This window comes from Triticum aestivum, chromosome 5A (genome assembly GCF_018294505.1).
Source record: "Triticum aestivum cultivar Chinese Spring chromosome 5A, IWGSC CS RefSeq v2.1, whole genome shotgun sequence".
Classification (NCBI taxonomy): Eukaryota; Viridiplantae; Streptophyta; class Magnoliopsida; order Poales; family Poaceae; genus Triticum; species Triticum aestivum.
The window spans coordinates 580483013-580508100 of record NC_057806.1 but is presented as its reverse complement, the minus strand read 5'-3'; the positions used below and the strand labels follow the sequence as shown (position 1 = coordinate 580508100).

Below are 25088 nucleotides of genomic sequence, written 5' to 3'. Positions count from 1 at the left end.
TTCCTATGCATTGGGATTTTGTGAGCAAACAATTTATGGGAACAAGAATCAACTAGCATAGGAAGGCAAAGCAAGCAAAACTTCAAGATTTCCAACATGTAGAGAGGAAACTTGATATTATTACAATTCCTACGAGCATATATTCCTCCCTCATAATAATTTTCAGTAGCATCATGAATGAATTGAACAATATAACCATCACATAAAGCATTCTTTTCATGATCTAAAAGCACAGAATTTTTATTACTCTCCACATAAGCAAATATCTTCTGATGAATAGTAGTGGGAGAAAACTCAACAAAATAACTATCATGTGAGGCATAATCCAAGTGAAAGTTAAAATCATGATGACAAGTCTCATGGATATCATTATTCTTTATAGCATACGTGTCATGACAATAATCATCATAGATAGGAGGGGTGCTTTCATCATAATAAATTTGCTCATCAAAACTTGGGGGACAAAAAATATCATCTTCATCAAACATAGCATCCCCAAGCTTGTGGCTTTGCATATTATTAGAATCATGGATATTCAAAGAATTCATACTAACAACATTGCAATCATGCTCATCATACAAAGATTTAGTGCCAAACATTTTAATGCATTCTTCTTCTAACACTTCGTCACAATTATCGGAATCCTTATTTTGACGAAAGACATTAAAAAGATGAAGCATATGCGGAAATCTTAATTCCATTTTTGTAGTTTTCTTTTATAGACTAAACTAGTGATAAAACAAGAAACTAAAAGATTCGATTGCAAAATCTGAAGATATACCTTCAAGCGCTAACCTCCCCGGCAACGGCGCCAGAAAAGAGCTTGATGTCTACTACACAACCTTCTTCTTGTAGACGTTGTTGGGCCTCCAAGTGCAGAGGTTTGTAGGATAGTAGCAAATCTCCCTCAAGGGGATGACCTAAGGTTTATCAATCTGTGGAAGGCGTAGGATGAAGATGGTCTCTCTCAAACAACCCCACAACCAAATAGCAAAGAGTCTCTTGTTTCCCCAACACACCCAATACAATGGTAAATTGTATAGGTGCACTAGTTCGGCGAAGAGATGGTGATACAAGTGCAATATGGATGGTAGAACATAGGTTTAATCTAAAAAATAAAAAATAGTGTTGGGGAACGTAGTAATTTCAAAAAAATTCCTACGCACACGCAAGATCATGGTGATGCATAGCAACGAGAGGGGAGAGTGTTGTCTACGTACCCTCGTAGACCGACAGCGGAAGCGTTATGACAACGCGGTTGATGTAGTCGTACGTCTTCACAGCCCGACCGATCAAGCACCGAAAATACGGCACCTCCGAGTTCTAGCACACGTTCAGCTTGATGACGATCCCCGGACTCCGATCCGGCAAAGTGTCGGGGAAGAGTTCCGTCAGCACGACGGCGTGGTGACGATCTTGATGTTCTACCGTCGCAGGGCTTCGCCTAAGCACCGCTACAATATTATCGAGGATTATGGTGGAGGGGGGCACCGCACACGGCTAAGAGAATGATCACGAAGATCAACTTATGTCTAGAGGTGCCCCCTGCCCCGTATATAAAGGAGCAAGGGGGGAGGCCGGCCGGCCCTTGGGCGCGCCAAGGAGGAGGAGTCCTCCTCCTAGTAGGAGTAGGACTCCCCTCTTTCCTACTCCTACTAGGAGGGGGAAAGGAAGGGGGAGAGGGAGAAGGAAAGGGGAGCGCCGCCCCCCTCTCGTAGTCCAATTCGGACCAGAGGGGGAGGGGGCGCACGGCCCACCCTGGCCGCCCCTCTCTCTCTCCACTAGGGCCCATAAAGCCCATTACTTATCCCGGGGGGTTCCAGTAACCCTCCGGCACTCCGGTTTTCTCCGAAATCAACCGGAACACTTCCGGTGTCCGAATATAGCCGTCCAATATATCAATATTTATGTCTCGACCATTTCGAGACTCCTCGTCATGTCCGTGATCACATCCAGGACTCCGAACAAACTTCAGTACATCAAAATATATAAACTCATAATGAAACTGTCATCACAACGTTAAGCGTGCGGACCCTACGGGTTTGAGAACAATGTAGACATGACCGAGACATGTCTCCGGTCAATAACCAATAGCGGAACCTGGATGCTCATATTGGCTCCCACCTATTCTATGAAGATCTTTATCGGTCAGACCGCATAACAACATACTTTGTTCCTTTTGTCATCGGTATGTTACTTGCCCGAGATTCGATCGTCGGTATCTCAATACCTAGTTCAATCTCGTTACCGGCAAGTCTCTTTACTCGTTTCGTAATACATCATCTCACAACTAACTCATTAGTTGCAATGCTTGCAAGGCTTATGTGATGTGCATTACCGAGAGGGCCCGGAGATACCTCTCCGACAATCGGAGTGACAAATCCTAATCTCGAAATACGCCAACCCAACATGTACCTTTGGAGACACCTGTAGAGCTCCTTTATAATCACCTAGTTACGTTGTGACGTTTGGTAGCACACAAAGTGTTCCTCCAGCAAACGGGAGTTGCATAATCTCATAGTCATAGGAACATGTATAAGTCATGAAGAAAGAAATAGCAACATACTAAACGATCGGATGCTAAGCTAATGGAATGGGTCATGTCAATCACATCATTCTCCTAATGATGTGATCCCGTTAATCAAATGACAACACATGTCTATGGTTAGGAAACATAACCATCTTCGATTAACGACCTAGTCTAGTAGAGGCACACTAGTGACGTTTAGTTTTGTCTATGTACTCACACAAGTATTATGTTTCCGGATAATACAATTCTAGCATGAATAATAAACATTTATCATGATATAAGGAAATAAATAATAACTTTATTATTGCCTCTAGGGCATATTTCCTTCAGTCTCCCACTTGCACTAGAGTCAATAATCTAGATTACACAGTAATGATTCTAACACCCATGGAGCTTTGGTGCTGTTCATGTTTTGCTCGTGGAAGAGGCTTAGTCAACGGGTCTGCTACATTCAGATCCGTATGTATATTGCAAATCTCTATGTCTCCCACCTGGACCAGATCCCGGATGGAATTGAAGCGTCTCTTGATGTGTTTGGTTCTCTTGTGAAATCTGGATTCCTTTGCCAAGGCAATTGCACCAGTATTTTCACAAAAGATTTTCATTGGACCCGATGCACTAGGCATGACACCTAGATCGTATATGAACTCCTTCATCCAGACTCCTTCGTTTGCTGGTTCCGAAGCAGCTATGTACTCTGCTTCACATGTAGATCCCGCCACAACGCTTTGTTTAGAACTGCACCAACTAACAGCTCCACCGTTTAATGTAAACACGTATCCGGTTTGCGATTTAGAATCGTCCGGATCAGTGTCAAAGCTTGCATCAACGTAACCATTTACAATGAGCTCTTTGTCACCTCCATAGACGAGAAACATATCCTTAGTCCTTTTCAGGTATTTCAGGATGTTCTTGACCGCTGTCCAGTGATCCATTCCTGGATTACTTTGGTACCTCCCTGCTAGACTTATAGCAAGACATACATCAGGTCTGGTACACAGCATTGCATACATGATAGAGCCTATGGCTGAAGCATAGGGAACATCTTTCATTTTCTCTCTATCTTCTGCAGTGGTCGGGCATTGAGTCTTACTCAATTTCACACCTTGTAACACATGCAAGAATCCTTTCTTTGCTTGATCCATTTTGAACTTCTTCAAAATTTTGTCAAGGTATGTGCTTTGTGAAAGTCCAATTAAGCGTCTTGATCTATCTCTATAGATCTTAATGCCCAATATGTAAGCAGCTTCACCGAGGTCTTTCATTAAAAAACTCTTATTCAAGTATCCCTTTATGCTATCCAGAAATTCTATATCATTTCTGATTAGTAATATGTCATCCACATATAATATCAGAAATGCTACAGAGCTCCCACTCACTTTCTTGTAATAGAGGCTTCTCCAAAAGTCTGTACAAAACCAAATGCTTTGATCACATTATCAAAGCGTTTATTCCAACTCTGAGAGGCGTGCACCAGTCCATAAATGGATCGCTGGAGCTTGCACACTTTGTTAGCTCCCTTTGGATCTACAAAACCTTCCGGCTGCATCATATACAACTCTTCTTCCAGAAATCCATTCAAGAATGCAGTTTTGACATCCAACTGCCAAATTTCATAATCATAAAATGCGGCAATTGCTAACATGATTCGGACAGACTTAAGCATCACTACGGGTGAGAATGTTTCATCGTAGTCAATCCCTTGAACTTGTCGAAAACCTTTTGCAACAAGTCGAGCTTTGTAGACAGTAACATTACCGTCAGCGTCAGTCTTCTTCTTGAAGATCCATTTATTCTCATTTGCTTGCCGATCTTTGGGCAAGTCAACCAAAGTCCACACTTTGTTCTCATACATGGATCCCATCTCAGATTTCATGGCTTCAAGCCATTTTGCGGAATCTGGGCTCACCATCGCTTCTTCTTAGTTCGTAGGTTCATCATGATCTAGTAGCATGACTTCTAGAACAGGATTACAGTACCACTCTGGTGTGGATCTTACTCTGGTTGATCTATGAGGTTCAGTAATAAATTGTTCTGAAGTTTCATGATCATCATCATTAGCTTCCTCACTAATTGGTGTAGGTGTCACAAAAACCGGTTTCTGTGATGTACTACTTTCCAATAAGGGAGCAGGTACAGTCACCTCATCAAGTTCTACTTTCCTCCCACTCACTTCTTTCGAGAGAAACTCCTTCTCTAGAAAGTTTCCGAATTTAGCAACAAAATTCTTGGCTTCGGATCTGTGATAGAAGGTGTATCCAATAGTTTCCTTTGGATATCCTATGAAGACACATTTCCCCAATTTGGGTTCGAGTTTATATGGTTGAAGCTTTTTCACATAAGCATCGCAGCCCCAAACTTTCAGAAACGACAACTTTGGTTTCTTGCCAAACCACAGTTCATAAGGCATCGTCTCAATGGATTTTGATGGTGCCCTATTTAACGTGAATGTGGCCGTCTCTAAAGCATAACCCCAAAATGATAGCGGTAAATCAGTCAGAGACATCATAGATCGCACCATATCTAGTAAAGTACGATTACGATGTTCGGAAAACACCATTACGCTGTGGTGTTCCGGGTGGCGTGAGTTGCGAAACTATTCCGCATTGTTTCAAATGTACACCAAACTCGTAACTCAAATATTCTCCTCCACGATCAGATCGTAGGAATTTTATTTTCTTGTTACGATGATTTTCAGCTTCACTCTGAAATTGTTTGAAGTTTTCAAATGTTTCAGACTTGTATTTCATTAAGTAGATATACCCATATCTGCTTAAGTCATCTGTGAAGGTGAGAAAATAACGATATCCGCCACGAGCCTCAACATTCATCGGACCACATACATCTGTATGTATGATTTCCAACAAATCTGTTGCTCTCTCCATAGTACCGGAGAACGGTGTTTTGGTCATCTTGCCCATAAGGCATGGTTCGCAAGTACCAAGTGATTCATAATCAAGTGGTTCCAAAAGTCCATCAGTATGGAGTTTCTTCATGCGCTTTACACCGATATGACCTAAACGGCAGTGCCACAAATAAGTTGCACTATCATTATCAACTCTGCATCTTTTGGCTTCAACATTATGAATATGTGTGTCACTACTATCGAGATTTAATAAGAATAGACCACTCTTCAAGGGTGCATGACCATAAAATATATTACTCATATAAATAGAACAACCATTATTCTCTGATTTATATGAATAACCGTCTCGCATCAAACAAGATCCAGATATAATGTTCATGCTCAACGCTGGCACCAAATAACAATTATTTAGGTCTAATACTAATCCTGAAGGTAGATGTAGAGGTAGCGTGTCGAACGCGATCACATCGACTTTGGAACCATTTCCCACGCGCATCGTCACCTCGTCCTTAGCCAATCTTCGCTTAATCCGTAGTCCCTATTTCGAGTTGCAAATATTAGCAACAGAACCAGTATCAAACACCCAGGTGCTACTGCGAGCATTAGTAAGGTACACATCAATAACATGTATATCATATATACCTTTGTTCACCTTGCCATCCTTCTTATCCGCCAAATACTTGGGGCAGTTCTGCTTCCAGTGACCAGTCTGCTTGCAGTAGAAGCACTCAGTTTCAGGCTTAGGTCCAGATTTGGGTTTCTTCTCCTGAGCAGCAACTTGCTTGCTGTTCTTTTTGAAGTTCCCCTTCTTCTTCCCTTTGCCCTTTTTCTTGAAACTAGTGGTCTTGTTGACCATCAGCACTTGATGCTCCTACTTGATTTCTACCTCCGCAGCTTTCAGCATTGCGAAGAGCTCGGGAATTGTCTTAACCATCCCTTGCATATTATAGTTCATCACGAAGCTCTTGTAGCTAGGTGGAAGTGATTGGAGAATTCTGTCAATGACGCAATCATCTGGAAGATTAACTCCCAATTGGATCAAGTGATTATTATACCCAGACATTTTGAGTATGTGCTCACTGACAGAACTATTCTCCTCCATCTGCAGCTATAGAACTTATTGGAGACTTCATATCTCTCAATCCAGGCATTTGCTTGAAATATTAACTTCAACTCCTGGAACATCTCATATGCTCCATGACGTTCAAAACGTCGTTGAAGTCCCGATTCTAAGCCGTAAAGCATGGCACACTGAACTATCGAGTAGTCATCAACTTTGCTCTGCCAGACGTTCATAACATCTGGTGTTGCTCCAGCAGCAGGCCTGGCACCCAGCGGTGCTTCTCGGACGTAATTCTTCTATGCAGCAATGAGGATAATCCTCAAGTTACGGACCCAGTCCGTGTAATTGCTACCATCATCTTTCAACTTTGCTTTCTCAAGGAACGCATTAAAATTCAACGGAACAACAACACGGGCCATCTATCTACAATCAAACATAAACAAGCAAGATACTATCAGGTACTAAGTTCATGATAAATTGAAGTTCAATTAATCATATTACTAAAGAACTCCCACTTAGATAGACATCCCTCTAATCCTCTAAGTGATCACATGATCCAAATCAACTAAACCATGTCCGATCATCACGTGAGATGGAGTAGTTTCAGTGGTGAACATCACTATGTTGATCATATCTACTATACGATTCACGCTCGACCTTTCGGTCTCCGTGTTCTGAGGCCATATCTGTATATGCTTGATTCGTCAAGTATAACCTGAGTATTCCGCGTGTGCAACTGTTTTGCACCCATTGTATTTGAACGTAGAGCCTATCACACCCGATCATCACGTGGTGTCTCAGCACGAAGAACTTTTGCAACGGTGCATACTCAGGGAGAACACTTCTTTATAATTAGTGAGAGAACATCTTAAAATGCTACCGTCAAACAAAGCAAGATAAGATGCATAAAAGATAAACATCATATGCAATCAATATAAGTGATATGATATGGCCATCATCATCTTGTGCTTGCGATCTCCATCTTCGAAGCACCGTCATGATCACCATCGTCACCGGCACGACACCTTGATCTCCATCGTAGCATCACTGTCGTCCCGCCAATCTTATGCTTCTACGACTATCGCTACCGCTTAGTGATAAAGTAAATCATTATAGGGCGATTGCATTGCATACAATAAAGCGACAACCATATGGCTCCTGCCAGTTGTCGATAACTCGGTTACAAAACATGATCATCTCATACAATAAAATTTAGCATCATGTCTTGACCATATCACATCACAACATGCCCTGCAAAAACAAGTTAGACTTCCTCTACTTTGTTTGTTGCAAGTTTTACGTGGCTGCTACGGGCTTAAGCAAGAACCATTCTTACCTACGCATCAAAACCACAATGATAGTTTGTCAAGTTGGTGTTGTTTTAACCTTCGCAAGGACCGGGCGTAGCCACACTCGGTTCAACTAAAGTTGGAGAAACTGACACCCGCCAGCCACCTGTGTGCAAAGCACGTCGGTAGAACCAGTCTCGCGTAAGCGTACACTTAATGTCGGTTCGGGCCGCTTCATCCAACAATACCGCCGAACCAAAGTATGACATGCTGGTAAGCAGTATGACTTATATCGCCCACAACTCACTTGTGTTCTACTCGTGCACAACATCAACGCATAAAACCAGGCTCGGATGCCACTGTTGGGGAACGTAGTAATTTCAAAAAAAAAATCTACGCACACGCAAAATCATGGTGATGCATAGCAACGAGAGGGGAGAGTGTTGTCTACGTACCCTCGTAGACCGACGGCAGAAGCATTATGACAACGCGGTTGATGTAGTCATACGTCTTCACGGCCCGACCGATCAAGCACCGAAAATACGGCACCTCCGAGTTCTAGCACACGTTCAGCTCGATGACGATCCCCGGACTCCGATCCAGCAAAGTGTCGGGGAAGAGTTCCGTCAGCACGACGGCGCAGTGACGATCTTGATGTTCTACCGTCGCAGGGCTTCGCCTAAGCACCGCTACAATATTATCAAGGATTATGGTGGAGGGGGCACCGCACACGGCTAAGAGAACGATCACGAAGATCAACTTGTGTCTAGAGGTGCCCCCCTGCCCCCGTATATAAAGGAGAAAGGGGGGAGGCCGGCCAGCCCTTGGGCGCGCCAAGGAGGAGGAGTCCCCCTCCTAGTAGGAGTAGGACTCCCCTCTTTCCTAATCCTACTAGGAGGGGGAAAGGAAGGGGGAGAGGGAGAAGGAAAGGGGGCGCCGTCCCCCCTCTCCTAGTCCAATTCGGACCAGAGGGGGAGGGGGCGCGTGGCCCACCCTGGCTGCCCCTCTCTCTCTCCACTAGGGCCATAAAGCCCATTACTTATCCCGGGGGGTTCCGGTAACCCTCCGCACTCCGGTTTTCTTCGAAATCACCCGGAACACTTCCGGTGTCCGAATATAGCCATCCAATATATCAATCTTTATGTCTTGACCATTTCGAGACTCCTCGTCATGTCCGTAATTGCATCCAGGACTCCGAACAAACTTCGGTACATCAAAATATATAAACTCATAATGAAACTGTCATCGTAACGTTAAGCGTGCGGACCCTACGGGTTTGAGAACAATGTAGACATGACCGAGACATGTCTCCGGTCAATAACCAATAGCGGAACCTGGATGCTCATATTGGCTCCCACCTATTCTACGAAGATCTTTATCGGTCAGACCGCATAACAACATACTTTGTTCCTTTTGTCATCGGTATGTTACTTGCCCGAGATTCGATCGTCGGTATCTCAATACCTAGTTCAATATCGTTACCGGCAAGTCTCTTTACTCGTTTCGTAATACATCATCTCACAACTAACTCATTAGTTGCAATGCTTGCAAGGCTTATGTGATGTGCATTACCGAGAGGGCCCGGAGATACCTCTCCTACAATCGGAGTGACAAATCCTAATCTCGAAATACGCCAACCCAACATGTACCTTTGGAGACACCTGTAGAGCTCCTTTATAATCACCTAGTTACGTTGTGACGTTTGGTAGCACACAAAGTGTTCCTCCAGCAAACGGGAGTTGCATAATCTCATAGTCATAGGAACATGTATAAGTCATGAAGAAAGAAATAGCAACATACTAAACGATCGGATGCTAAGCTAATGGAATGGGTCATGTCAATCACATCATTCTCCTAATGATGTGATCCCGTTAATCAAATGACAACACATGTCTATAGTTAGGAAACATAACCATCTTTGATTAACGAGCTAGTCTAGTAGAGGCACACTAGTGAAGTTTAGTTTTCTCTATGTACTCACACAAGTATTATGTTTCCGGATAATACAATTCTAGCATGAATAATAAACATTTATCATGATATAAGGAAATAAATAATAACTTTATTATTGCCTCTAGGGCATATTTCCTTCAAACAGCAAGGTAACTAAAGATAAAAGTGAGCACAAACGGTATCGCAATGCTAGGAAACAAGGCCTAGGGTTCATACTTTCACTAGTGCAAGTTTTCTCAACAATAATAACATAATAAGATCATATAACAACCCCTCAACATGCAACAAAGAGTCACTCCAAAGTCACTAATAGCGGAGAACAAACGAAGAGATTATTGTAGGGTACGAAACCACCTCAAAGTTATCCTTTCTGATCGATCTATTCAAGAGTCCGTAGTAAAATAACACGAAGCTATTCTTACCGTTCGATCTATCCTAGAGTTCATACTAGAATAACACCTTAAGACACAAATCAACCAAAACCCTAATGTCACCTAGATACTGCAATGTCACCTCAAGTATCCGTGGGTATGATTATACGATATGCATCACACAATCTTAGATTCATCTATTCAACCAACACAAAGAACTTCAAAGAGTGCCACAAAGTTTCTACTAGAGAGTGAAGACGAAAACATGGGCCAACCCCTATGCATAAGTTCACAAGGTCACTGAACCCGCAAGTTGATCACCAAAACATACATCAACTAGATCACGTGAATATCCCATTATCACCACTGATAAGCACATGCAAGACATACATCAAGTGTTCTCAAATCCTTAAAGACTCAATCTTATAAGATAACTTCAAAGGGAAAACTCAATCCATTATAAGAGAGTAGAGGGGGAGAAACATCATAAGATCCAACTATAATAGCAAAGCTCGCTATACATCAAGATCATTTTGAATCAAGAACGCGCGCGCGTGCGAGAGAGAGAGAGAGAGAGAGAGAGAGAGAGAGAGAGAGATCAAACACCTAGCTACTGGTACATACCCTCAGCCTCGAGGGTGAACTACTCCCTCCTTGTCATGGAGAGCGCCGGGATGATGAAGATGGCCACCGGTGAGGGATTCCCCCTCCGGCAGGGTGCCAGAACTGGGTCTTGATTGGTTTTTTGTGGCTACGGAGGCTTGCTGCGGCGGAACTCCTGATCTAGGTTATTTTCTGGAGGTTTGGGTATTTATAGGAATTTTTGGCGTCGGTCTCATGTCAGGTGGGTCTCCGAGTCGTCCACGAGATAGGGGGACGCGCCCAGGGGGGTAGGGCACGCCTCCAACCCTCGTGGACGGCTTGGGACTCTTCTAGCCCAACTCTTTTACTTCGAGGGCTTATTTTGGTCCATAGAAAATCATAAAAAATTGGCACATCAATTGGACTCCGTTTGGTATTCCTTTTCAGTAAAACTCAAAAACAAGGGGAAAACAGAAACTGGCACTTGGCTCTAGGTTAATAGGTTAGTCTCAAAAATTATATAAAATAGCATATAAATGCATATAAATTATCCAAGATTGATAATATAATAGCATGGAACAATGAAAAATTATATATACATTGGAGACGTATCAGTGAGTAATTCCTTCGTAGGCTCATTGGTCGGTGAGGAGTTGGATGAGATTCATCATGTAATTGAGTTAGTTTTGTTAGGGCTTGATCCCTAGTATCCACTATGTTCTAAGATTGATGTTGCTATGACTTTGCCATGCTTAATGCTTATCACTTTGGGCCTGGGTGCCATGATTTCAGATCTGGATCATTTATGTCACTACTAGGGAAAAGCCTAGCAGCAGCGCGTGTTTTAGGTATAGCAGTAGCATGGGTACACGCGCTACTAATATGGCACTACAGCTAACCTCTAGCAGCAGCACGTGTCTGCCTGTGCTACTGCTGTACAAGCGTAGCAGCAGAGAGCTGTATAGAAGCGCGCTACTGCTAATAGCTCTAGCGCACTTTAATAGGCCGCGCTATTGCTAGTTGCACGCTGCTGCTAACTTTTCTCCCTTGCTACTGCTAATTTTATTAGTTTTTGTTTTTGTTTTTTTTGCATATTTGTTTTCTATTTGAACAGGCTTTATACAAGAATCTTTAGCACATACGAATTTCATCATCATACACATACAAATGGCTGCGAGACCACAAATGTAATCATAGCATAGACATACAAATAGTCTCATCATAATCATCATCCAACACAAAGTGGTCTCTCGTCATCATCTCAAAAATAGCGATACATGCAAGTATCGAATACTTGCAACTACAACGTCATCCATCTAAACAATGATATACGTGAGAAGTGCTATCTCTATGAGTGATAGCGGAACTATGCAGTACATGAGGCGGCGGTTATGAGGCCTCTCTCGCGCTAACCTGAACCTCAAGTAACTAGTAGCGCGGTTCCACTAGGCCGCGCTACTGCTAACGAGGTACAGTAGCGCCTATTTTGAACCCCCGCTATTGAAAATTAGCATTAGCGCCTCTTTTTGTACTGTGCTGCTGCTAAGATTCTGTGTATAAGATTTTCCCTAGTAGAGTGTTATCATCATTATATCCATGTTCTAGATCCGATCTTGCAAATTATAGTCACCTACTACATGTTATGATCCGGCAACCCCAGAGTGACAATAGTCGGGACCACTCCCGGTGATGACCGTAGTTTGAGGAGTTCATGTATTCACTATGTGTTAATGCTTTGTTTCGGTTCTCTATTAAAAGGAGGCCTTAATATCCCATAGTTTCCAATAGGACCCCGCTGCCACAGGAGGGTAGGACAAAAGATGTCATGCAACTTCTTTCCATAAGAAGGTATGACTACTTACGGAATACATGCCTACATTATATTGATGAACTGGAACTAGTGCCATATCGCCCTAGGTTATAACTGTCTCATGATGAATATCATCAACAAGTCACCGATCGAACGCCTATGAATTTATCGTATATTGTTCTTGCTAAGTTACTACTGCTATCATCACGGTTACACTTGCTACAAAATTATTGCTATCACTGTTACTGTTACCATTGCTGCTTCTACTATTATCAAAACTATCATACTACTTTGCTACTGATCACTTTGTTCTAGATAATTAATCTCCAGGTGTGGTTGAATTGACAACTCAGCTTCTAATACCTTCAAATATTCTTTGGCCCCCCTTGTGTCGAATCTATAAATTTGGGTTGAATACTCTACCCTCGAAAACTATTGTGATCCCCAATACTTGTGGGTTATAAACTTGCTCCTCCCACTGGAGCTCCCGAGGGGAAGAATACTGGCAAGACCTTAGTCGTCGGCAAGACCTCAGTCACTGGCAAGACCTATAGCCCCGGCAAGACCTCAGTCGCCGGCAAGACCTCTAGGCCCGGCAAGGCCTCTTACACCCACTTCAAAAAACGTGCCTCTTCGGGGTGTTGCATTCCCATTGAGGACGTGCCAGAGAGCTCCACCGACAAGAGCATGAAATCCAAGGCAGCACCACCAGAGAACAAGAAGGTGCCCATCAAGGAGGACGGCACGGGCTGAGCTTTCACTATAAGCTCCACCCTCGACAGCAAATAGGAAAGCGTGCATCCAATGTTGATATGTTTGCATGGCAAGCATCTGACATCCCCGGCGTTCCCAGGAAGGTGATTGAGCACCACCTTGTTGTATGTCCTCATGTGCGGCCCATCAAGCAGAAGGTTAGAAAGCAAGCTTTTGAGCGGCAAGAGTTTATCATCAAAGAGATTAGGAAGTTTGAAGCGGCACGTTTGCTCAGAGGAGTGCTTCACCCAACATGGTTGGCCAATCCGGTGGTGGTGCACAAGGCAAACCGGAAATGGAGGATATACATTGATTATATAGATATCAATAAAGCATGTCTGAAGGATCCTTTCCCTTTGTCGCGCATTGACTAGATCGTGGACTCCACTACCGGGTGCAACTTGCTGTCGTTCCTTGATGCCTACTCAGGATACCACCAAATCTTCATGACGAAGGAAGATGAAGAGAAGATCATGTTTATCACCCCATGTGGTAAGTATTGTTTTATATGAATGCCTTTCGGGTTGAAAAGCGCTTGTTCAACATTTGCGAGAGCGATTCAGATTGGTTTTGGGCCCCAGCTGCATAGAAATATGGAAGCATATATGGACGACATAGTGGTCAAAACCAAGGACAAGGAAACACTCTTGCAAGATTTGGAAGAAACATTTGCAAATTTGCACAAGATCAACCTTAAACTCAACCCCGAGAAGTGTGTGTTCGGTGTCCCATCCGGCAAACTTCTCGGGTTCTTCGTGTCTCAGTGTGGGATCGAAGCAAATCCCGACAAGATCAAGGCGATTGAGCAGACTGAAGCATGAAGATGAGTCAAAGATGTGCGTCCGCTTGCTAGCTGCGTTGCTGCTTTGAGTAGGTTCATCTCCAAATATGCTGAGCGCGCCCTACCCTTTTTCAAGATTTTGCAAAAGGCAGGATCAATGAAATGGACTCCTGAAGCCAAGGCAGCCTGCAATATTTGAAGAGATACCTCTCCTCTATGCCAATACTAGTCGCGCCTAGAGTGCAAGAACCGTTGCTTCTATATTTAGCAGCGACGAATCAAGTGGTCAGTGTTGTGCTAGTGGCGCAGAGGGAAGTTGATGAAGAAGCAGTAGCAGTGGCGAGACCATCGGATGGTGAGCCAGAGCTCTCCCCGGCAGGGTATGATGCTGACAAGGCAGGACCCCTGGCAGAGTCTGGTCCCGGCAGGGTAGAGTCTGGTGGTGGCAAGGCAGGATCTACGCAAGCGAATGAAGTGATACAAAACAAGATGATGATGCATCACCGGGTTTATTTTGTCAGCTCCCTCTTTCAGGGGGCTAGGTTAAGATACTCTGGTGTGCAGAAGTTGCTCTTCGGCCTCCTTATGGCCTCGAGGAAGCTGCACCACTATTTTCAAGCACATGAGATCACCGTCATCACTCTCTTCCTGTTGCAATGGATCTTGCACAACCCAGATGCAACCGGAAGGATTGTGGAGTGGGCGTTGGAACTGTCAAGCTTTGGTCTCAGGTGTGAAAGCACTTCGACAATCCAGAGCAGAGCCCTAGCAGAGTTCATTGCAGAATGGACCTCAACACCTGAAGAAGAAATTCAAGAGACCACTCTCCCCGGCAAGGAAACAAGCCACAACTAGATTATGTACTTTGACGGGGCTTTCTCGCTGCAAGGTGCCGATGCTGGTGTGTTGCTTGTCGCGCCCACCGGAGAGCACCTCAAGTATGTGGTCCAAATGCACTTTCCTCGGGAGAGATCAACAAATAACATTGCAGAGTATGAGGGACTGCTTGCCGGTCTCAGGATCGCGGCAGACCTTGGGATCAGAAAGTTGATCATACATGGAGATTCGCAACTTGTAGTGAAGCAAGTAAACAGGGATTATCAGAGCCCATTGATGGAAGCTTATGTAGATGAAGTGAGGAAGTTGGAAGAGTGTTTTGACGGTCTACAAGCAGAGCATGTTCCTCGAGCGGAGAACAGCATTGCTAGCATCCTATCAAAACGTGTAGCCCTCAAGTTACCTGTGGAACTAGGGACCTTTGTGCTCCAATTAACTCAGTCGTCCGTTGAACCATCGGCAGGACAAAATAAGCGAAGGAAATCATGTACCGGCAAGTACTTTCCCGCTGAGCTCCCAGGTGCTGCCGGCAAGGATGTTGTCGGGGACGCCAAGCTTGTCGGGAAGCGACAGGCTCCGGCAGGGCCTCAAGCCCTTGCCGTAGAGACAACTGCTCCCACCGCGGAGGACATGCCTTTAGTCCTTATCGTCAAGCCTCAGGCTCTGGCGTGGGCGCAACACATCGTTCGTTTCCTCCAAACAAGGGAACTCCCTAAGGAACAGGAAGAAGCAGAGAAAGTAGTCCGTTGATCTAGCATGTACTAGTTTGTGGACGATGTCCTGTATAGGAAAAGATCGAACGACATGAAATTGAAGTGCATTCCTCGAGAGGACGGACTGGAGCTATTGGCAGAGATACATGGAGGCATATGTGGCTCTCACATAGGATCAAGAGCTCTCGACGGCAAAGCATTCCAGCAAGGTTTCTTTTGGCCCACTGCTCTCCAAGATGCAACTGCACTAGTAACCAAGTGTGAAGCGCGCCGGTTCCATTCAAAGAAGCTCCATTAGCCAGCTCAAGCTCTTCAGATGATCCCTCTTTCCTAGCCATTTTCGGTCTGGGGGCTCGACATACTGGGCCCCATTCCCCGTGTTGTCGGGGGGTTTGAGTACTTGTACGTCACAATCGACAAGTTCACAAAGTGGCCAGAGGTGGAAGCAGTGAGAAAGGTGACAACACAGTCAGCCGTCAAATACTTCAAAGGACTAGTTTGCCGTTTTGGTGTGCCAAACAGAGTCATCACTGACAATGGCACACAGTTCACAAGCCGCACCTTCACGCAGTACATCCAGGACCTCGGCAGCAAAAGTTGTTTTGCTTCTGTTGCACACCCGTGAAGCAACGACCAGGCGCAAAGGGCAAATGCTGAAGTGCTGCGGGGACTCAAAACAAGAACTTTTGAGAGGCTGCACAAGTGTGGAAGATACTGGATTGATGAGTTGCCGGCAGTTCTTTGGTCAATCAGGACGACACCGAATCGAACCACCGGCCAGACACCCTTCTCCCTCTTGTATGGGGCAAAATCAGTTCTCCCCACAAAACTCATATACGGATCACCTCGAGTGCTCGCTTATGATGAGCTTGAGCAAGACCAGTTACAGCAAGATGATGTTTTGCTCCTTGAGGAGGATCATCTTCAGGCTGGTGTGCGAGCTGCGCGCTACCAGCAAGCCTTGCGCCGCTACCATAGCCGCAAGTTTCATGCCCGAAGCCTTGAGGAAGGCGACCTTATTCTTCGGTGCGTTCAGTTGGCCAAGAACTCCAACAAGTTGACGCCAAAGTGGGGAGGCCCTTATCGGGTAATATAAGTCAAAGTGCTCGAGGCAAGGGTGCGCGCACTGGCAAGCTTTTCCCAATAATATGTAGGGTGTGCGCCATACAAAGAGGGACCAAACGAGGAAGATAAATGTGTATTCAATCCAAAACACAGCAAGTTATATTACATCGGTAGCTACCGCAGTTCTAACTTAAGGTGAATTGTTTTGGGTACGGATTCATGGCGCCAAGAAGGAGCGAAGCGGCTAGTCCTGGTGCTGGCCTTCCACCCTCTTGACTTGGTCGACCAAGTCGACGATAGGCGCGACGAGCTCTTCAAGCGCCTTGTGATCTGCATCCTCCGGCAAGTTGTCTAGTATGTTGGTGAGGTTGAGGCCGGGGTTCCTGAACACAATCTTGGCGAGCACCTTGAGGAGGGCACCGTGGCAAAGCTTGCGGGTCTCCTTGGCCAATTGGGTCGATCGGCTATCATGGAGTAGCTTCAGGGCATCAAGGACGGCCTCGAAGAACATGGTCACCCTGGCGCTCTGAGTTATCCTCTCGTCGCGGGAGAACTTGTAATTCGGCATACCCATGGTGGACAGCTGTGTGGTGAGACTCTCTACAACGTTGATGAGGCGCTCAGTCCAGATCCCCACGCCTTTCACATAGTCGTTGTAGTTGGCAGCAGCATCTTGAGCAGTTTCTTATCGTCACGGAGTTCCTTGGCCAGGGTCTTCTCACGAGTCCTACTGCCCTCAAGGGTCTCCTCCAGTGTGGTCAGGTTCAATTTCAGATCGGCCACGGAGTCATTGGCGGTAGAGATCTGCTTGGTCTTCTCAGATATGGTGACCTGCGACTCCGCCAAGGTGTATGCCATTTTGTCTCTGTTACTCTTGAGCGTCGAGACCTCCTTGCTATGCTTCTCTAGCTCCACCTCTAGTTTCTCCACCTTGCCGGCCAGCTCGTTCTTCACGGTCTTTGCGGCTTCATCGAAGTCGACGGCCTCCTTCAGCTTGCTGGCATGATCCAGGACCAGAGCATTGAGTGTGTCTTTATGCTTCTGCTCCAGCTCCTGGGACCGCTGCATGACAAGCCTCTCAATTTCTTCATCCTTGTCGCGGATCTTGGTGGCAAGCGCCTCTTCGCGAGCGGCAAGGTCTTCTTCTTGGGCGTCAAGCAGGACACAGCACTCCCTTAGTTGGGCGTCGTCCATGGCAGCATGTGCAGCAGCCTCCTCCTGGGCCTTCTCGACGTCAGACTACTTCAGTAGGAGCTCGTTCCAGTGCTTGCTCAGCTGCTCCTGGCTAGTCTTCAGCTCCTGCCGAGCCTCGACAAACCAGATATGCGTCTGCTCGACGCGCTTCTGGAAGTCTGCCTCTGCCGCATCGACGACCATCGTCCTGGAGTCCAGCTTCTCCTTGCGGGCATAGTGAAGCACCTGGAGTTTTTGAAAGTTGCTGCTCATAGCTTGGAGGAGTTGGTCCTCCTTGGAACTCCTGCTGCTGGCACTCGGCTCATCAACAACGGTGAGCCTAGTGGCGGCAATGACTTCCTCGTCAAAAACCTCCCCCTCGGCTGGCGCTCTGGTGCTTGCCGTCCTTGGGATACTGACAAACAGATCATCACCGATCTTCAGATATCTCCTTGGGGTGGGGGCTTCGGAAGTTATCGATTGGTCTTCGACCACCGTCTCCCTGGCAACTGGGGGCTCCGGGACCGATGTAGCACCAGGCACTTCTGCAGCGGGGGTGCCGTCAGTACGATCGTCGGTCCCCTTGCCGGCCTCCCCAGCATACCCCTTGGCAGCCTCTTCATGCGCGTCATCGGCGGCCTCATCGACAACGACCTTGACAGCCTCGGCGGCTGCATCCTTGGCGGTCTCCCCGATGGTGGCGTCGACATCCATTTGATCCACCAAGGAGAGATAAGAATGCCAAGGAGGAGGAACAAGATGAAACCATGATTGAAGCTAAAAGCTAAAGAAAAGAAAAAAAGATCGCACTAAAGAGGCGACAAAGGCCAGGAGGCGGGCGGCTTACCTGTGACGAGTGGTGGAGGGGTGTTTCCAGTGTTGTTGGGATGGAGTTGCCGGTGCCTGTGCTTGCTGGCTTTTCATCCGCGCGTGTGGTCTCGTTGGTGGAGGTCCTTCCCAGGGATCTCTCCCTTGGCGGCGTGGGCTCATTGGTGGAGATCCTTGACAGGGACCCCTCCCTGGGTGGTGTGGTTGATGGAGGAGGCATGTTGGGGGTGGCCCATAATGGCTCCTCCTATTGCCGATCCTCTCTTGCAAACCCAGCAAGGTTAGTGGTGAGGATACACATCCTGGTGCTCGCCAGCGGAAAGTGGGTAATGGGCTCACACTGGGGGATGAATCGGGGGCTGCGACGTGGGCTGGTGTCCAGGCTGATCGTGATCGTCTCCGACGCACTAGAAGTGCCTGTCGGGGGCTCGTCGCCCGTCGAGGTCTTGGCCCTCTTCGCCATCCTCTGCGCTAGAATTTTCGTGTCTCTGTGAAGACAAGCCAAAACAAGATCAGATCAGACAAGATGATCGAAACAGAGACTTGGGAGATGAAGAAAGTGGTGAGGCACTTACTCATCTTTCGCTTCTGACTCCTTCACCCTATTTGGGCTAAAAGAGGAGAGGTCGAAGTCAGCCTCGGCATGGAGTCTGGGCTAGGGCGTGGAGATGGAGATGGAGATCTAGGCCGCTTGGACGAGGCAGAAGCGGTGGTCGTTGCCTCCCATGCCGTCGTGGCCATGCGCCTCATCTGGCGCACATGTTGCTGCTGGGCCTCTTGCCGCCGTGCGGCCTTCCCGGCCGCTCCCTTGGTGGGGACCCCTTTGCTCGAAGAGGCTTGCCGGACTGGCTTGTCCGAGCCAACCCGCCGAAGGATGCGTTTCTTCTTCCCCAAAACTGGGGGCTCGTCGTGTGGCTCCTCTTCGTCTGCCCCTTCGGCCGCCTCTTCGGCTGTCTCATCGACAGAGGGGCCCCCAACGACGGCGCCGCTGTACTCCCCGGTAGGCTCCTCCCCCTCGGCAAGCTCATCCTCTGTGCTGGCCTCGTCTTCCTGGAAGCCGACGCTGTCGGCCTCCTCAACAAGGGCTGCCTCTTCCGCCCTACTGGCGATGTACGCCACCTCTTCATCGGTGGTGTCGCGGATGAGTTGCGGTTCTTTGCGGATGGGCCTCTCCAACAAGTTGTCGAAGAACTCTTGCACCTGCACCACATCTGGCTCGGCCCAAGTCTCGTCAAGGCCATGGGCATTGAATACCGGCATCATGGCAATGATGGAGGTCAGAGCGGAGTTGTTGCACAAGGGAACCACGCCCGCCGGCAACTTGAACGGCTTCTCGGCCTTCCTGGTCTTGTCGGCCTTGATTTGGAATAGCCTTTGGCAGAGAGCCGTGTGCTGCATCACCGTCAGGTTATTACTCAGGCCGAGGCGCAGCCTCATGATGTCTACCGTGTTCCGGAACTCCCAAGACGGCCTCCCTTTGTTCTGCAGGGGGCAATGCGGCGGCGAAGGAAATCGACCCCAATCATCTCAAGAGTAACCCCGGCAGCCTTGAGGCAATGAATTCTGGTCGTCGCGACTGTGAGCTTCCCGTCTTGAGGGTCGAGGTCGCCCTAGTTTCCTCCATGGACCACTTGCGCTTGTCGGGGCATACAGAACGGTTGCGGCTCCTTCTCCATGATCCAGCACCACCTATGCCACCATTCATCCCACTTCTCCTTGTGGGTCCCGTCTGGGTACGTATTCTTGCTCAAGGCCCTCGGGATCTAGGTGACGCAGCCAGACAAGGCCCCTCCTGGTTGGATGCGGGGGACAAAGTAGTGGCGGAAAAGCGTCGTGTTGGAGACCACCCCAGCAAAGTTCTCGCAGAGGTGGGCGAAGATGGAAATACACACCACGGCGTTCGGCGTGAAGTCTAGGAGATGGAAGCTGAAGGTGTACATGATGTCATTGTCATTGAAGAAATCCGAGAATGGGGGGGGGCAGAGCCCGCAATAGAGGTAATCGACAAAGAAAGGAAATTTATCTGGAGCGGGCGCGGCGCAAGAATCAGGGACGACGTGGGTGTCAGGATGCCCCGTCATCTCTCTCCCCACATGCACAGATACCGGTCCCTAAGCGCGCGTGTGTCGAGCACCGGAGCAAAGACGACGTGCTACTTCCGCATCTTCATCGGCTCGCTCTCCGGCACCTCTTTCCCCTCGCTCGCCTTGGTCACCCCCTTGCCTTTGCTCATTTTGGGCACCATAGTAGCTGACGGTGGACGGAGGACCGAAAGTGGTGGGGGCGCGGCAGCAGCAGGCGGAGGAGCAAACTCTAGATCAGACTCGAGGAAGAAGGAGATGGTGGTTTCCTAGATTGGAATGGGAGAAAGGGGTAAATGAGCAGTGCCCGTGCGGATCTCTCTTTTTATGGGGAAGGTGCGAGGCTGCCTCTTTACTGTTTGATGTGAAGGCGTTTGCGCAGGCACGGGCGTTCTGCGACCATTCCACGCATGACCCCCACGTCGCACTCAATGCGGATCATGGGGAAGCACAAGAGATGAAAAGATTACAGCAGTTAATCCCTGCCACGCATGCCCACGCACTGTTTGGGCCTGGCCCAACGATGCTTCGCGCTCGTGTGTGGCCCAGGCCTAGGGGCTCATGTCAGTGTACTAAAGTTTGGGCCCTTTGGTACCCCTTACTTGTGCACGGGAAGTTGCGGCCGCACCCGCGGCAAGGCTTGACGGGGGCAGCTGGAGACAGAATACCAGACAACGAAGATGGTGTCCAGGCCAGTAACCAGAGGGCAGAAGACAAGCTGGACACCGGCGAGATCCTTGCCCGGGCGGCTCGCGAAGCCCCTGCAAGATCCTCGCCGGGGCGGCTTGCGACGCACTGGCAAGAACACCACCCTTGAGGTCGAGAGCTTTGACACCATCGACAATGTCAAAGACCAAGACCCAGGGGCACATGCGTAGTGGCATGTAGATCTTTGTGAAGACTAGTGGCGTGCAGATCCTTGTGAAGACTGGTGGCATGCAGATCTTCATGAAGACTGGTGGCATGCAGATCTTCGTGAAGACCAGAAGATAAAGTTCCTTGCTTGATCCTTGCCGGGGACGTCTGCGAGGTCCCGGCAAGATCCTTGTCGAGGACTTTAGCGAGGCCATGGCAAGGCTCTGCCGCCCCGCCACCACTCCGGCACAGCGACTAACTGGCCAGCCTGGCAAACACCTGCGTGGTGGCATGCAGATCTTTGTGAAGATCCTGCCACCGCTCCAGCGCAGTGTCTAACCAGCCAGCCTGGCATTGCATGCCTCGTCATCCTGGACGCATGTCAAGGCGGGGTGAGGCGGCGACGGATGGGACGGGCTCCATTTCCATCCCCGATAAAGCTAGGGGCACATAACTAGCGCATTTAATGCATTTTGTCCCAGGACATCAGTGATAAGCATAGCTACTTTACACCTCCTGTGTGCCACTCTGACGACCCCTTGAATGTATAAAAGAAGGCCCAAGGTGTACTGGAGAAGGATTCGGACTTTTTGGAGTTTCCGGCCCAGCTCGCATGCATAAGCAGCTAGCCGAAGCTCAAGAAAACAGAAAATACACTCAAAGCAGGACTAGGGTTTCACGCACCTCAACGGCCCGAACCTGGGTAAAAATTCACCGTGTTGATCGTTAGATCTACTCTTTGCGCACCCCTCTTCCCTGCCAAACCGTAGAAGTGGTCCACGCGATCCCGTAGGTGTCGTTACTCCAACACCATGTGACTAATCGAGGGGGCAGAGAGTGGTGGCCCTCCCTGGGTTACGATGTGCGCGGGTACGATTTCCATATATGAGGTACAATCGCGTCGTCCCATACCCTGGTCGATGATGGTTGGCTACGTGTGTATAGTTTAAAAGGTGTGCGGTCGCCGTGTACAGTAGATATCTATTATTCGTGTTCATAGTGTCACGTAGGGACAGGAGGGAAGTCAACTAGGCCCTTGAAGTATAAAAGGATAAGTTGCCAACATTAGTAGGAAAGGGAGAAATATACAGAAGAACACATAAAAGCAGGAGTAGAGTGTTACACCACTACATTGGCCTGGACCTGGGTAAAATCCTTTGTCGCATGGGTGGAGTAATTAGATTGTCTTAACCCATAGATGATTAATCTAGGAGTTGCATCGTAGCTCAGGTCTCGGTGATCACCCATCGACAGTACTTTGTGGTTTTCATTTTACAGTTATTTCTTGCTTGGTACACTAACTTCTATTGAGCGAACATTTAGGGTACCATGTAACGTACCAATCCAAATGGCTATTGTGTGAGGGCTATTGCAAATTTGGAACATTTAGGATAGCATGTGACTGTCCTAATGTCAAATAAATGAACTGAATTTTCAAAACTAAAATCACTTTTGGATTCGCTTGGTTGAACTAAATGAACTAAGAGTCTCAGAATTGCATCTCTCCTACAGGTCGGCAATTCTATAGCACATTGACCATCTTCTACTTCAGGAAAATATATTTTTACTTGGCAAAATTTCAACAAAAATGTAAAAATTAATATAACACGAAAAATAGGAAAATATTTGTGTGTATAAAAATCCATTTCAATTAAAAAATGTCCCCATATACAATATGTTTATTTATTTAAAAATTCAAATATTTAAGAAATATTCAGGCATATCTACATATTTTTTATTTACATTAATAAACAAATCATGTAGTTGCACCAAAATGATTAATTAAATAAAAGTTCAAAACAATAATACCAAATACTAAAGGGTGAAACATGAATGAAATTAAATGAAAAGGAAATATTAATGAGAAAAAAATGAAGAGGAAATTAACAAAAAGAAGAAAAATAAGTAAAAAGCGCACACATGGGTTGGGTCATCAATGCAGGCAAAATGGGGCCACCAAAAGGCTAGAATAGTATTTTCTGCTCAACGATAATCTGGCTTGGTTTAGTACCACCTCGCCAGTGAGAGGAGACGGGGGTGGTAGAGCAAGTGTATATAAATAGCGCATAGGTCACCGCTGTAGCACACCAACCTACCTGGACGGGGCTTACGACTGATCAAGAAGGGTTGTGGCCTAGATCAACGGCTCACATTGCACTTGGTGAGTGTGTTGTCCTACCATCTTCCCAATTGGGAGAATGGACATCATGATTTTTGGTAGAGGGGGTATGCGCATGTGCGACCCCTACCAATCCAGAATATTCAAATTTAGAAATTGGTAATTTGTAGATATGCATGTTTGGCAAACTATTTCTACTTCATCAAGTAAGCGTATGTGGTGTGTTTGGTTTGCCTTCAAAAGGTTTGCAATGGCAAGACTTGCAACAATAATAATAACTATATGTGAAGTTGAGTACTCGGTTATGCAACCAGTCAATTAGTAGCCAATATTTGGATCAATGCCAAATATTGGCATGTGAAAATTTAACATCAAACCAAGCATGATCACAGTGTTCCTTTTAATGGCCTATGAATATTTGTACTACAAACATGATTTGACACACAATGTTCCTAGTGATGACATCTTCAAACAAGGCTATACTGTAATGCAGATTGTCAACTTAATTATGGGTTTATGAACAGATAGCATATTGTTACTGCAAGCTACATTCACACACTAAATTGTTTCTTCACAATATTCTTTGGAATGTCCCACTGATATATCTAGCTTTAAAAACCTTTCATGTGGAGCATGTCGCAAGAAGTTATCAATACGACTTGATGAGCCAAATCATAAATTAAATAATTAATAGATGTTGGGATCGTCGGTCTAACTGGTTTACACACTCTATGTGCCAGATCATAGAACTAATACTACAATCTGATGTCGAGATTATCTTTTGCTCGATTAAGTTTGTCAATTTGTTCTTCATCATCGCATAAACCAACACTAATCTTCATATGCTCCGCACTTATTAATTGTAGGGGACAAAGCTCCAGTATAGGCACTGGTATTAACTTGCACTACGATTTTTTAAAATCCTTCACTAAATTTAGTTTAATCGCTATTATTTTTTGGAATGACACCATGCTATAGAACTGATCCATAGGATCTCTTTTGTAGCTTCACCCTTTGTTATAGTCTGAGAAGAAGCTTTGTCCTTCTTTGTAGAACTAATGGCAATGTATAAGGATTTCATGGTGTGAAGGCAAGGGATCAAAGCTGAATAACATCCATACATCAAATTACTAGATCATTACCCTTTATAACTCAAATGGTTTCTATGAATGCATGCACGCACACCACACCCCTATGAGCACCTTCGAGAGACTGAGTTGGCCCTTTTTCATCGAGAAAACTCTAGAAAATAAAAAATTGCCAAAAATCCAAACAACTTGGCATGATGCCTTGAATTGGTCACATAAGTTGGTGCAAAAAATTGGGGCCATTGAACGGATGTCGAAAAACAATGTACTTTCAAATGAACCCTTTTGTCCTACCCGAACACACTCTGTTGAATATGGTTTATTTTTGGAC

General features: G+C 46.5%; 1 non-coding gene across 1 annotated transcript; it reads left to right on the top strand.

Annotated features, from left to right (window-relative positions):
* The first annotated feature begins 23638 nt into the window (after window positions 1–23638).
* LOC123109106 (U1 spliceosomal RNA) lies at window positions 23639–23799 on the top strand. The gene has a single exon (XR_006452399.1). It is a non-coding gene; the product is annotated as a U1 spliceosomal RNA (small nuclear RNA).
* Window positions 23800–25088: the final 1289 nt, after the last annotated feature.